Source organism: Corvus kubaryi, unplaced genomic scaffold (genome assembly GCF_017639235.1).
Source record: "Corvus kubaryi isolate FWS band 111438036 unplaced genomic scaffold, C.kubaryi_AGA036_p1.0 split2-37374, whole genome shotgun sequence".
In the NCBI taxonomy this organism is placed as follows: domain Eukaryota; kingdom Metazoa; phylum Chordata; class Aves; order Passeriformes; family Corvidae; genus Corvus; species Corvus kubaryi.
In genome coordinates this window covers 7,409,208-7,424,907 of record NW_024582082.1, presented here as the reverse complement: position 1 = coordinate 7,424,907, position 15,700 = coordinate 7,409,208, and the positions used below count along the sequence as shown (strand labels likewise).

Here is a 15,700-nt window from a genome sequence, read left to right as displayed (position 1 = left end):
TAAAAGGTAGATATTCTTCTCTGTACCAGTAATGTCTCATCTGGTTACAGCAATAGACAAGGCAGATGGATCCAACACTGAAAGTCCATTGCACCCAGAGGAGAGTGGAGCAAATGTCAGTCCTCCAAAACACAAAATGGGAGAGCAAGAAGGTGTTGAATGTTTCACAGCCTTTGCCTACTTCCTCTCAGATATATTGAGAGATATGAGATCAATTCAATTTTTTTTACATATTGGAATAAAGAAACACAAACGTCCTCTTTGAATACCTTGAAAACACCTCCTCATTATAACCTACTGTGGGGCATTTTCAAAAAAGAACATTTCAACACGTGGGCCAGGAGTAATTAGACAAAAGCTGCTGATGCTCAGTTATACAAACTTATGGCACCTGAGGAAAGTGCCCACATCTTAGACATCTTCCAGTGCCAACCAGTAGCTTCAGACCAGCCCAGAAAAAAGGTAAAACAAAAAAAACCCCACAAGAGTGATGGGGCATTCAGTCACCTACAGCAGACAAAAATCCCATCACTAGAAGGAAATTTCACTGCTGCCACACTGGGAGCTGCCTAGAAAAAATCCCTTGCTCTTACAGCTGTAATTAAATAAATCTCTTTGATGCGTTTGTGTCAAAACCACTGATCAAGAAATAGTATTAGTTAGATGTAATCCACACTTTGGAGGCACCAGAAGGTATCAGCATGGCTCCAGGCATTTAGAGCAGCCTATGCTGTATGTTTCAGCAAGGCTTCCTTAATTTTATCCTCATGATTTTGAAAGTAAGAAGGCTGAGAGGAAAGAAAGAGGGAAGAAACCAAAATTAAAATAGCAGATTTGCAAATTTTACCCTTCCAATACGCATTGTCTGGGAGGTTAAATACTACTGGGGCTGTTCTTAGGCAAATTGAGTACCCTGTGAATGTTTGTGCCTTTGAGAAAGAACATGGAAATATGGGGGTACAAAATAACCCAACTACAAGCACATCTATTTGTTTCTCTCGGAGCAGACAAACACCAGGCAATTAATGGGCAAAGAGCTAAATTAACCCCCTTGAATTATTTACTGCAGGAAGGTGAAGTCTGAGATCACTGGCACTTCTCCAGCCTTGTGCCAGCACAATTGGTTGGCCTGTCCCTCCAGTAAAAAACTAGATAGAGTGGGAGGCAGGCACAGACAGGAAAGGAGGGGCTGTCACTTGGAAAGTGCTCCAGGTGTTAGGCTCTGAAGAGTTAAAGCAACCAAAGGAATCCTAAAAAAAACAACAAAAAACCAAACCAAAACAAAAAGTTAAGCAGCAGCTCACACAACAAAAATGCAAAAATTAATGAGATTTTTATAACCCCTTTCAAAGATTGAATATTTCAATTTTTAAATGTACAAAGACTAAAATCTTCATAAATTTCCTATTAAGAAACATCTGATGCTGTTTTATATTTTCCATTGAAATACATGGCATGAAGGTTGCCATAGCTACAAGCAATTTTTTAAATAACTGTTTTTCATCAGAGCAGCTGCAGTTTCCTACAGAAATGAGGGTGAAGTGGGCATGCTTCAAGGACTCTGACCAACTTAAAATTCCTAATCAAGTGAGTCCAAGATTTTCATAAACACAGCTTAGATACTTTAAATATGGGTTCTGTTTTTCAGAGAAAATACCACTGTTTTTAATTTGGCAGCACCCCAGGAAATGCTGTCAGCACTGCCAGAGGTCTCAGTCAAGAGAAGAGCTTTGTTTTCATGCTGGAAAACATAAAAATTTCCATGGTTAAGCCCCAACCTGGTACAAGTCCCCAGGCACTGAGGGATGTGCCGCGGCCTAGGATTGCTCTGAAGGGCTTTCTGAATGAACCGCTTGAGTGGTAGCAGTGGGCCTAAAAATGCTCCAAGAACCAGAGATTTCTGTACCGAGGAAAAGCTCTTCCTTGCCTGAGTTTGTACAGGAAAACAGAGAAAAGAAGAAACGTGAAAAACAAGTGAAGCTGTAAAATGCTGGCAGGAGGCTTTCTGAGGAGGGGCTGTGATTTAGGTGGCCCTGCCTCCAGTGGTGTTCAGTGGTTGCTGAGCATCATGAGGCTGTTTCTTCTTCTGTAGGAGCTCTCCCTGGATGGAATAGGCAGAGCAGCCTTCTCTGCAGCAGTGTGAGCAGAAAATGGACATTGCTGCATTTCGGGCGCCTGTTTGTGGGAAGCCTAATCTAAGGACAACATGGAGAGACTCCTTTCAACCTGTAGTTATTAACTGTGGCAAAATTCCTACAAAACTTCAAATAGATTCCTTTTGTGCCTTCAGGCAAGTATGTCCCTGTGTCCCAGTCCATAAAAAAAAAATAAATAAAGAGCAAAATTTCTCACAGGAATACCAAGAGATTCAACTCCACCAAAACAGTAATTGAATTGCTTTGTATAGAAGATGGAAATGTTTGTCTGGGTTTGAGTGTTTTTCTAAAAAACAAATTAATGATCATTATTTTTTACACTATTATGAATCTGAAAAACCATCTAAATGATTACTGTTTTTATACACATTGCCTCATTTATCTATGACCTTCTTCTATGGGGTACCTCCACAGCACAGTGCAAGTGCTGCCTCCTGCTTTGGTGGTGATGCTTGAAGGCTCATTTTACCCTGCCATCACCTGCACAGCAGATGAGTTTACAGGCAAGCAAGAGATATTATTCCATATCGACAGATCTTCTGGGCAAGGTAATTTTATTTCAAACGTGATTTAAAATTCCCTTCCCATCTTGAAATGTCACAGCTTCCTCTCCCAATGACTGTATTCTTTTTTGCTCCAAAATTCTTCTGGAGTAAAAGACAAAGAAAAACAAAGGGGAACAAAGTCAGAAAAAAGCTTTTAAAAAAAGTTAGAAAAATGAAAGTAAGAAAAGCTATAATGGCAGATTCTTCTAACAAAATGCTTTTTTTGACTAATTTCAAGTACTCAAGGAAGTGTTCAAGGCCAGGATGGGGCTTGGAGAAGCCTGGTCTTGTGGAATGTTGCCCTGCACATGGCAGGTGGTTAGAACTCCATGATTTTTCAGATTACTTCCAAACCAAACCATTCTATGGTACTGTGATTTTATGATTCATAGGTGTGGAGGCAGTTTAAGTACTATCTTTAGCATGGAACATGGATTTTCTAAAAAGTGGAAAAGTTCCTCATTTTAGAAATTAGCTACTTCATGGCAGGCAGAAACATCTCAGGCACTCAGTGAGATCTTGGTACAGCCTGTCCAGGTGGCTTTGCCCAACACCCTTCTCCACATCGACAGTAAGTGATCAGAAAGTGGAAAAAAAGAATAGCTACCAGAAAGACAATCTAGTAAATATAGTTTATAATGTAAGTTATAAAAGTTTCTCTTTCCCAATGTGAAAATAGGCTAGCACAGCAGAGTGAAGAAGGGATGCCAGTGAACAGAGAATTCTGTACTAGAGTGCATGTATGTATCCTATCAAAGGAACAGACCTTCCTGGATCTCTTGAGGCATTAACTTTTCTGATGTAGGGTATTTTTTCAAGGAAAGAAACAGAAAAAGCACAACATTCCGTACTGTTGGGCTGCCAGAAAAACATATTTTGAGTCATTGCCAGCTAGTGACCTTAGTCAGCAAATATGACTCCATAGATTTTCAGCCCTGCTGTCTCTTCACCAAGGGAGACAAGAGGCTTGTCAAAGCTGTACAGGCACACACACTCTCACAGTGAAATGCTTTTTCTCTCGACTGTGCAGACATCAGGATTACTGAACCTGACATAAACTCACCATTTTCCTGGAAGCAAAAAGGGATGCTAGCCAAAAAGATGAGCCACAGTCGGCAAGAGCTGCCTTGTCCTGGATTACCAAAGGGCAGGCTGTGCAGAGCCATCCTCAGATAAGTGTGCAATGCACAGCCACTGTTTGGAGGTACCTGAAATGATCTGCTGAGAACACCTCCCTGCAGCCTGCACTGAGCCTCTCCACAGCACTCACCTGGCAAGGCACAAACAGGTTAAGGAAGAAACGCAGAAGCTTAAGGAGAGGATGATGGGTGGGAGGCAGCAAAAGGGAGTAGTGGTCAATGCCACAAGGCACATTTTCCCCTTACCTGCAAAGTGAAACACACCAGCACCTAGAGACCATCTGCAGCTCCTCTCTCTGTGCTGCTTTGCTGTTTGTTCTCATTCTGGTTTTGAAGCAGTTCATCAGGCCCTCCAGCACAAGAGGTTTACTTTTTTCACCAGATTCAAGCAGTGTCTTGGATCAAGGAGAACAGAATCCTGGGGGATGGGCTAAAAAAAGGGAAAAAAAATAACATAAAGAGGGAGAAAGATAATACACTATATACTGGAGAGAAAAGCAAAAAAATTTCAAGAGATTTGCCCTGATAGAGGCAGGGTGGGATCAAGAACCAAGAAGTGGGAACAGAATGTCAGTCAAGCGAAGGGAGGGCAACAAACCACACAAGCAGTGTGGTGACACCGGGGCACGCTCATAGCATTATGTAGATGTTTTTCCTAATTTGTTTGTTGTGAATAGTAAGAAGAAAATGACAAGTTAAAGGAAGAAGTATGCAAGAGGATTCAGGGCTTCTACATTTTAAGTGTTTGGTCTTCCAGTTTGTTCATCTGCAAAATGTAGGTAGCCCTGCTAATGTGCCAGAGCTGTGCCGGGGTTTCAGCCCGGGATTTATTAAGAACAAAATAAAGAGTCTGAGATCTGTGAATAAGCACCAGAAGGTGCTGTAGATCAAGAGATATAGAGAGGGTATATATTTTTAGGAAAACCTTTACTTGTGCCAAAAAGTAGTTTCAAATCTACGCCAGCACTAACAAATTTAGATGAATTCACCTGAACACTTCTGTACTTAAAAGTACAATGAAGAATCAGAATTTCACTTTCGTATGAAACATTTGGGGCAACAGATAAATCCTCCAGAAGAGATGCCGTCATCAAAGTTGTGATGCTTCAACATCTGGTGGTTGTGCACAGAGCTGGTGGATTCAGTAAAGATTTATATCCATTAATACACCCTGATGTGTTGTACATTTGATAGAGCCCTAGAAAAGGAGCCACTGGGTCATTTTACCTTCAGCACCGTGACCCTGCATTGCTTCTATGTGCAGGCTGGGGGGTGTGACCTGCAGGCTGGGCCATCCTGAAGCTGCCCCAGTTAGAGTGAAGCAGAATAAATAGGTATATTGTGAGGCAGTAAAATGAGACAGACAGAAGGTACATTGGTTGAAACCGCAAGCTAAAAATACTTTATATTCTGCAAGAAAGACACAGCACTGTCAGTAAGACAGCCTGAGACTTGAAAACTTATCTGGTTTAAAGATGTCAAGAATATCTCAAAAGAAGATGCCTTGTCATGAAAGGGCAAGCTAGCTTCAAAGGCAACTACAGTAGCCTGGGCCTAAGGAAGAACACATTGAATGGTTGGTCACTGCAGGGCTGAAAGGCAGGCTTGCATCTTCTTTCAAAGTAGCTCTGTACCTGTTCATTTTAATCTGTTCTCTCACCCAGCAGCAACTGTAGAGCACAGAAACATCCAGGCAGCTGTGAGAGGAAAACCACTTCGGAATAATGAACTCTAGGGACATCTTTTTCCTCTACCATTTTCCATCTGAAGGCTATGATCAGAACATGTATTTGCTCAGGACACAAATACCATCTAATTTTTCATTACATACAGGCTAGGAGACTGTTTTCCTACATGAAGGCCATCATTCATGGAGAGGTGAAGCCCAAAGCTTAGACAGAGGTTTCCTGACTTTCACCTGGACACAGCCAGTCCATGCACTTGGGGAGGTCCAGCCCCATGCAGATATGGCCACCAACTTTTTGGTAGTGACATCCCACTTGCAGTTCACCAAAGCTGTGGTAACCTTGTGTGTGAATTTGTAGGGGGTGACGAACCACACTCTGGGGCTACGCATACAGCTCTCACCCACCCTGGTTACCCCCTGGCCCCTCCTGTGAGTACAATCACAAGCATGAGCCATCATCAGAGTAACAACAGTCCCGTATTTTCTCCCTGCCTCCTTATGATAGTGACTTGTTCACCCTTCTGTGTTTTAACTACTTAAGCTTAGTTTGAGACAACATCACTAGTGCTATTATTAGTTCATTAATTACTGTACTCTTTTGAGAAAAAAAGCATTACTTATACCACATTTTTGTTCTGTCCCATAGATGGCACTGCATAGACTCCTCTACTCCTTGATTTCATCCATGGCCTTGTTACCACCATGCACACACCACCTTCTCTGCTGCATCACTGCCAAGAGGCTGGGCTTCACAGTGAAGGAAGAGGATGAAGTTTTGCACCATAAGGCATCTAATATCCACCACGCTTCCTGCATTAGACATACTGTAAAATGTTCCATCAGTATCTCGTCTTCTGTAGATTTTGCCAAATCTAATCTCAAATTTCTTTTTCTCTTTCTGACAAGGATAATAGAGGAAAATAAAAAGCAAAATTTTGATATTGTTGTTTGCTCGGTGTGTTTCTCCATTTTGTTTAATGGATATTCCCACAGCAGGAGCTGGTGGAAATGGTGAGCTCTTCCAAGAAATGTAATTTCGAGGCTGGTGAGCACAATATATCTCAGACAGCCACAATTGAAACTCTTCAACACCTAGGATAAAAATTTATGTTTAAAGTACATCAATATGAAGGCGCATCTGTATCCACAGGCAACAGTGATTAATATCTCATTATTTTTAGTGTAAATGCATATTCAAAATGAAAGGCACATGGCAGTTTCAAGCTACTTAGCTGAACAGGATCTTCATGCACCTGTGGGATTTTAGCATTTCTATGCTTTTAAGAGCTTTGTAACATAGGGATAAGATCAGTGTATGATACACTTTACTGAGTTGGGAAAATGTAATTTAGAAGGTGTTCTTATTGCAGGAAAGTGGTGTGGAAAGCTCATTGATAATCATACCTCTTTACATGTTTAAAGACCACAATTACTTTCCTGATCCTGGAATGAAAAATTTTAACATAAGTCTTCCAAGAAAAAGCATCAACCTGTGACTTGAATGAATTGCCCTATAGAGGGATGTTTGTGCTACCGAGCCTTCATACAGCGCACACATTGCCATCAGTGATTACACTGGAAACTCTCTAATCTAGAAGATTTGGGATCACACCACCAACGTCAAGAAAGAAAATCTGTGTTTATATAAGTGGGCTGGTGCCTGGTGCAAATGAATATTCTTTATGGTAACAACTTTTGTTGAAAATGGGTATTTGGCATAAGACAAAGCAAAAGAAGCAGTAAATGCACAGCAGCGGTACTAAGAGAGCAGGGCAGAGCAGATTATCATTTGGGAAACTTAGTGTTCAGCCCAGGGAGATCCAGGTTTACCATGGTCTAAGGGAGCTCACCACAGCTATCCGTAGAACTGCAACACTCAGCACTGTTTGGGGACCATCAGCCAATCAACAATATCTCAGGGATTTATATGTAGCCTTGATAACAATGAGAGGAAAGAACTAAGCTAATCAAACACTGAGCAGCAACACAGAGCCTATGAGTTCAGAAGAGATTTAATCACTACACAGGTATTTAACATGAGAGAGCCAGGCCTTTGCAATGAACCCTCCTCATTGAAATGATTCACATCAGTGAGTCTTCCTCTCCTGCTTGCTACTGTCACCATCCAGAAGAGGCAGCAGATGATCAAGTGCTTCTTTGATCTCCCATGTATGTGAAGACAGAAATATCTAAGCTGAAGAACTGAGACTCATGGGTCTGAGAGCAGATTCAATTACAACCCATGGAATTCAGTTCTCAAAGCTGAGAATAAATGACATTAATTTTCAGTTTGTCACAATGAACGGCAGTATCTCATACTCCTGCTGGCTCTCTCCAGTGCCTGTCCTTCTTCCAGGGGCTGTAAAACAAGAGTTAAACCTTCACTGCAGCCAAATCAGCTGTATCCAGACTGTAGGTCAGAAGCAGAATAATGGCTCCAAGACACATATTTTGAAAAATAGGGTATTTGATATATTCCTTTGACACGAGAAGTGGCCACACACACAAGCATAATGTGCCCTAACAAGTTGCAGAATTCGTAGTAAGAAGAAAAGAAATTTACAGCCATGGACTATAACAGTATAACATTTTGCACTTTTCTGGAAGCCTTTGAGAATTTCAAAGAGGTGAGTTATAGATTTTTTTTTTTTTTTAACTACAAAATACAGACACAGAGGCAAAATCCTCCAGAGTCACACAGCAACCTTGTTAACAAAATAATACAACCAGAAGCTCAAAAGAAAGAAATCTTGCAGCAGCCCTGCAGAGTCCTCAGAGTCTGGGTGTTAAAAAGGCAAGTAGAAGCCTTCAGCGTTACAGCTGCATGGTTTTGCACTGACACAGCCTTGTCAGATGTGGCAGCCTTATCCCAGGGTGACAATCTCACCTAGAGGCAGGTGTTCTGGACTACAGAAAAGCACTGCTCAATCATACTGGAGATAAAAGCTGACATCTCCGACAAGAAAACACCTGGTCAGTTCTGCCAAACCTAAGAGAAGTCACAAGTTTCATTGAACTACATATCCCAAAAAGGGAATTTTTGAGGAAAAATAGATTGGATAAAAATTTGGATGATCTATAAATTAGATGTTATATAGGACTATGTATAAAGATCATCAGGTAAGTTATAAAAAATAATTCAGATTTTTTTTTAAGTTTTAAAGATACTTCTTTGTGTTCCAGTGAGATGAGGTGTCAGAAAAAAATCCCTTTGGTTTCAATGAAAAGAATATTTGGTCTGAAATAAAATATTTGGATTTCAAGGGGATTTCAGATTAAATCTTTTAGCTTTAAAAATCAAATTTAGGAAATTTACTTAACACAATGGTTCAAATAGAATTATTTTGATCTAGCATTGATTTTATTACAAGTATTTTTTTGCAGAGAACAATCGTTGATAACATCCCATTCTACTTTTCCAGTACCTCAGCCCCACATGCAGCCCCAGCAGTGTTGTCAGAACAGGCAGCAGTGTGCCTGTGTCTTTACAGCTCTAATTGCCTTCTCAGGCTGCTGCACCAGTCAAGAAAACAACAGAAATCAAAAATATGCTTCTTTTTCTCTTGCTGGGAGGGAAACTTCTGAACAAGCATATTTGCAAAATAACTGTCTTGTGGTACCCACAGCCCAGCCCAGTCTTACCCATCTGTCATTTGACTCTGTAAGACAGGAAAGAAAAATCAAATTAACAAAAGTAACATCTTGTTAAGGCCCTCAAATAAGACACAACTTCATCTGCAACTTTGAAATAAGGTACTGTAGCAATAAATTTTGCTTGTCTGATGTTTCTAGTTTGTCACTGGAATACTGCTTGCTAAGATCTTTGCTGACTTAATTAAGCAAGACCTTCACTAGCAGTGTGCCCCTTCTGTGGCAATCCCTCTTCCAGTCCCAAGCAGGAAAAAACCTAATGGTCAACAATTAAACATCATATGTTAAAAGCAGAGAAAAGGTGGGGAAGATGAAAGGGTGAAGTGCCTATCCCTTAGGACAGTCTCCCCATCCTATGAAAAGTCCATGTCATTTCTATAGAGGAGGAGCTGGCACTACCTGGGCACCAGTGTGGTTATCACCCCAGCTGGGGACAGACACCATCATTGCACAATCAGGCACATAATGACAATGTGAAACACCCTTCCATGAAACAGAGAAAAAAGGCTTCAGTAGCTCTAAGCTACCCCAGGCCAGAAGGGCAGCTGAGCACTTTAGGTGCTCCAAACCCTCTGCTCATAGGGAACTGAAGTCCCCTGCCCCCCTGTCTGGGTGAGGTCCTGCCAAGCTCCCTCTTCCAGGGAGATGGGCTTGGTGAGCAGACATCCCCAAGACAGGGAGACAGGTGAAAATGCTCTAAGATTGCTCCACTCCCTCTTAAAACTGTGGGATGGATCTGTCCCACAGGTGTCCCAGTGGAGGACAGCACAGCCCAGCTCTCTACCAGCACACATGATGTTTTAGTGAAAAGCCTAAGGAAAGGTATGGAAGGGAACATCCTCATAATTCTGCAGCCATTTTCCAGGTAAGTTGGCTTTACAGGTTTTTTACCTAAGTAGGGCAAAATGTCACTTTCTCTCGTTCAATTTTCCTGCAGATTTTAATATCACTGCAGTGCACTAGTTGTCTCATCTTAAAAAAACCTGATGCCAGTTTCAGCCTTCAGTTCTGCTTTGACCCTTTATCAACTTCACACGTGACATTCTCAATCCTTTCGGTGTCCTTCCCAGAATAATTCCCTCTCCCTGAGAACTCATTTACTCAAGGATTAAATTCATGCATTTGCAAACAAGACAGCCCATAAAATTATATTGTTCTGCTTTTGCAAGAGGAACAGCGAGGTGAGTCTTTTCAACGGGCCATGAATCTACTTTAAAAAACATTATTTTTTCTATTCCAGCAAACTCTTTTAGTACCTGATAGCTTGGCGATCTTATTATACCAGATTTAAGAATTCCTACAGGAGAGATACTTAATAGACAACCATCTTATAAAGTTTTACTGCTACACCAAAAGGCCTTTTCAGAGTGATTAAATAATGTTAACTGCCTGAAGAATATATTTCCATAAGTTTTCTTTTTAATTAAAGAAAACGGGAAACAGAACACACAGGAAAAGAACATAAAGATCCTAAAGCCATCAAATTAATGATGGCTTACAAATGCAATGTGTAAATTCTCTGCATTTTCCTTACCATTCCCTACTTTTATTCCCTATGCTGTTATTACAACTGTCCTTTTTAATAAAGCATCTACATTTGTCTGAACATATAACCAAAGAGTTAGATTTTAATGCTTCTTAGCTAGTCAGTTATCTACTGTAGCTTCACATGAAATCCAGATACTACACAAATGAGCTCATTGTGGGTGGTAATTAATTTACACCGATAGGAAACTTGAAATAAAATATCAACATGGTCATATTTCATTACGACCACGATATATCTTTTTCACCCTTATTTAGTTAAACACATTGTCCCCACAGCTAGCAGAAAAATACGTCTCAGAGCTACACTGAGAGCTGGGTAGTTGAAACAAGAGGGCGAAATGGAAGATGAAATTAATCTAGAAATTTTGAAATTTTTTTTAAAAAAGCAGAAAACTCACAGCCAGAAAGGAGCACAGTGGCACCAGAGGCAGACAAACACTGGAGCACAGCAGGAGCTCTCAAGTTTAGTGGTTCTGGCTGAGCTGCAGGGCAGAGCTGAGATTTCAGTGGGCCATGTGCTCTGCAGAGCAGTGGTGTCTTTCAGGGGAGTTCTGTTCGCTGGGCAGACCTCGTGAATCCACTGCAGCAGCTCCAGATCAGCCTCACACTGAGAAAACCTCTGCCCAGTGTAATGAACCCAGAGCTCAAAATCTGAAATCCAAACTTTGGTCTTCTCCATTTAAAAATTACCCATTTTTTTATTTCACCTTAGCCCACCTTTTCCCACTCAGCTCAGGACAGGCAGCTTCATTTGCTCTCCATGGTAATTTCAATTCCTGTAGGAGCTGCCTGGTGTGCTGGGCTGTGGGGAGCCTGCCTTGCCCTCATGAGCAGTTAACTTACACCAAAACCAATCACACCCTTCCTACATTGATGAGATCTACTTCCCTCACTCCCATCCTCAGCAGAGCAGCTCTGCCACAGAATAGGGATCCACAAGAAATTCTTTACTCTGGTGCTTAGGTACAAGGCAAACACTTCCCATATCTTAGCTTTAAATATTGTTACTCTCTCTCAGTAGAGCTTATATGCAAGTTTACAGGCAGATTGCTCACACACAGCTCTTTCCATGCTCTATAAAGATCATGTTCACCCATGAAAAACCCAAGGCCAAAGTTTCAGTGCAGGCTTAAAGAAAGGACACACCTAATCTGTGCTCTTGAGCTCTGCCAGTATAAAACAGCTCACATCAGACACAGATACACTGGTGTCAAGCATGCCCTAGTCCCAGGTTGTCCCCATATCAGTAAAGACTACAGGCAATGCCAGATGAGGAACTGTAGATATTCCTTTCCCTGAACCCTTCAGAATGATAAATGCAACAGGTCTATAACGCCTTCGTCCCTTCAAATGCACAGACACTTTCATTGTTCCCACAACACAGAGAAAACATTTTTTAAAAAAGTTAAAACCAAATCTGGTCTTGTTAATTCTTATATGAAAAAAAAATCCCATCTCATGATAAATCTGAGTAGACCAAGCACATATTTTGGGCTTGCCAAAAGCAAGCGCATTTCTTCCCAAAATGCTTTATGGAACTTCCAGTTATTTTCTGGCTGCATTTTCAGTTTTAAGTGATAGTTACATTTCTATTTTCAATGTCTATGCCACAAATAACAAACTTTCAATTTCCTCTGCTGTAGAATTATTCCACTCTGCTTATCTTGAGGTTCAATTCTCGTCTCCATTTTAATCACATTTTCCAACACTGTATTTTGTGCAACAAACCATTTTCCTTCATGAAAGATAAAAATGATTGCAAATTCCATTTCATCTTTCGACCAAATTTTGCTGATTTTTTTTCTGCATTTTTTCACTTAATTGGAGAAAGAATACATGGCAAAATACACACTAGGCCTACATCACTAAGAAAAATAACATTTACACCATCAGCCATCTATATACATTACAGCTACTTAAAACACTAGTATCAAAAGTGCATCATGAGAAGTTATTTCATATTTTTTAAAAGCTCCGGCCAGCAGCAATAATAATAAAGGCTTCTAATACCAAGTATTCTTTTTAGTAATCACTATACAATTTACTTACAATGTAGTTGCAATATAGTATAGTTTCATTTATACTCAGCCATAGTAAGTCACAGCCCTGGAGACAATTTCAGCAAGCTTTATGTACTGAACAATACAAACTTTTGTGGGCTCCATGTTCTGGCTTATTAGAATGTATTTTCAGATGACAGGATGAAACTTAGTGTAGAAGAATGTAGCAGTCTAAAGCACATATTCTGCACATTGACACAACTGCAGTAACAGTTAATGGTGCCCAGATGTTGTAAGAAATTGGAAAGCAAGTTTTCAGTGTGCTAACAAGGGCAATGAGGACTGAGATGCTAAAAGCCATTGCAACTGTGTGGAATTCAACCCCTAGCTCATCTTTCTAATTTCAGGAATAAAATTGTATTGTAAACAAAGAAGCAGTTTCACACCAGCTGACTGAGGACGAAGGAAATTCCTACCTCTTCGAATAGAGAGCTGTCCCAAACCCAGTGACGCTTCCTTCCTTTGTCAGGATATCTGATCACCATGCCCAGGGCAGATGCTGGAAGTGACACTTGTGCTTTCTCCAGTAGTGTGGTAACTGTTCAGCTGAACTAATTCCTGATAAATATAGTGGAATGGAGCAAGCTTGAAATGACTCGTCAATCTGTATGTTTCAAAAATAATCTAAATACCCGAAACAAGAAAATAGAAAAAACAATAAAAAGGAAGGAGTAGATGGCCATTTCTTATACCTTCCCAAATTACACATTCTAATAATTAAAAAGTACTGGGTATTTAGAGTATTTGTCACTACATAACTACTAGACTATATTACTAATAAAAAATTGTTACACTCTGTATAAACAGTTATAAAACAAAGAGGCAAACATCAATTAATCACCGTTTTGTAATCCTGCCATTACATACATCAGCTAACTCACATCCTCTCCCTGTTTAAATAGTTGTTACTTAAGTGGGTTAAGATACAGATTTAAAAGAAAAAAATGAATAGATATAAATCATAATTCAAAGAAAATATTAATGCACATAATGATACCACCACCCCTTATTTCTGAATTCCATTGGATTTGGAATAAAGTCACAACAGCATTAGAAGGACAAGAGAAAAAATTCCTGTGCGGTGAAGAGAAGCACCAGAAAATGTGCAGATTCCCTGACACAACAATATTTAAGTCATTCTAAATTTCTCATCCCGTTAGCATAAATATAACTCAAAACTACTTCAAAGACTTGATATTCATTATATTGCATTTACAGAATGTAACTCCATTGAAGCTGACAGAACTACCCTGGTTCAAAACTGGAGGAACTGAGGAAGAATTTGACATTTTGATTCAATCTTTAATGTGCAAATTACCTTTCACTTATACAAACAAAGCGTACTGGCTCTCAGGCAGAAGATAAACGTAATAAATCAGCTTACATTTTTTTTGCCTATTAGTCACAGTGGAATTCCCGAAATTAATTTTATTTTTATCTTTTTGCCACTCTTCAGCTTTTTCTTTTTCATGTTCCTTCCTCATCTTCCATCACCACAGGTTTGTATTTCTCATTTTCTATTTTACATCACTCCATTTTCTTCTCTACAATGGAAAGGCAGACAGCAGGCACAGAGACACTGCCGGCCCAAGGTAACCTCCTTGGACTCCCACAGTCTGGAGGATCTGATTCTCTCTCAAAAACATTTAAACTTTATAAAAGGAAGGGAATCAAAACTCATTTGCATATAGGGTCGTTCCATCTCTTCAGCTCACATGTTTACAGCTCTGGAAAGTCCCTTTCTGATTCCTTGGCTGATAAAGAGCCAGGAAAGTAACTCAGCACAGGGAGAGGTGAGAATTGTTTTGCTGACCTTGCAAGTTGGGCTATGCTAAAGCACTCCATTAGCCTTGCTCGGAGGGCCTAGCTGGGAGATTTGCGTTCTGTTTATCCTTCAGATTTCAAGGCTTAGACCACGCATGCAGAGCTAAAGACTTAAGTCAGAGAAATCCCCACTCTTGCGCAGGAAGACACTCTGGCCAGGAGCTCGATACTTCAGCTTCCTCTCTGTATACTCCGCAGTCTCATCTGGGGACATCCTGAAAACATTATCAGATGCCTGATAAGCTCTTTAACTTTCAAGTACTTAGTGATTTAGTTTCGGTCAAAACCTCGTTTCAATACATTTTCAAAGTCTAAATAAAAAGTGAGACCCTAAAGGAGAAGAGATTAGACTTGCAGCCTAACATCTCTCGCATCCAAAACAATGTGACTAACATTTGATACTTGTCGGGTGGAGTCGCGGGAGACAAGCCTCACGGCATTGTGGTCAGCAAGTCTCGTTTATTGTAATAATCTACACATACTTATAGTACTACTAATTAGCTCATACATATTGCAAAAGCTGAGCTCCTTATTGGTGGGAGCTATTCCATGAGATCACTGTGGTCTTATCTTTTCTCTTCCATATGGTTTCTTTCAATTTACTTATCTGGACTCACATCCTGTCATTTGTACAACTCCTTGCTCAAGGATTTAGTGTCCTTGCCAAGTCTGCATCTTTACTAAGCCCGCTATGTCATCATGACCTTTGCTTTTTAGCCATTCTTCAGAAAGACTCTCAACAGATACTAGCATAAACGAATCTACTTCTCCATACCTGCACCAAGATAATCAGAGTGCGTGTTCAGCTTACTAAAAAGGAGTGGAATTAGATGTCTGGTTAATTAATGCTTTTATTTATCCACAAACAACGCAGCAGAAGCAGCAGCAGGGATTGCTTACTCCATTCCAATGTTGTTCATCATTGACACGAGGCAGATTGTTTCTGAGAGAGGGGTTGCTTAAAACTCTGGTGCCCACTCTCCCCATGGGCTTTTCTGGCAAAGCTGGCAAGTGACAAGACTTGTTTTGTTCCATGTAGACTCCCATATACCAGGCATTAGACAGATTTTTCCAAACCCCATTCACAGAC

At 40.4% G+C, this 15,700-nt stretch overlaps 1 long non-coding RNA gene across 2 annotated transcripts in view; it reads right to left on the bottom strand.

Annotated features, from left to right (window-relative positions):
- Window positions 1–1,341: 1,341 nt before the first annotated feature.
- The window catches only part of LOC121658055, a 36,243-nt gene continuing 21,884 nt past the window's right edge, over window positions 1,342–15,700 (bottom strand). The window contains exons 3-6 of one of the 2 annotated variants that reach the window (XR_006013834.1): window positions 13,203–15,371; window positions 4,087–4,270; window positions 3,765–3,971; window positions 1,342–2,803 (exon numbers count right to left, since the gene is read on the bottom strand). This is a non-coding gene — a long non-coding RNA (uncharacterized LOC121658055). Of the gene's footprint in view, window positions 2,804–3,764; window positions 3,972–4,086; window positions 4,271–7,458; window positions 7,887–13,202; window positions 15,372–15,700 lie in introns of those variants that run through there. The other variant, XR_006013835.1, reaches the window with a different exon arrangement.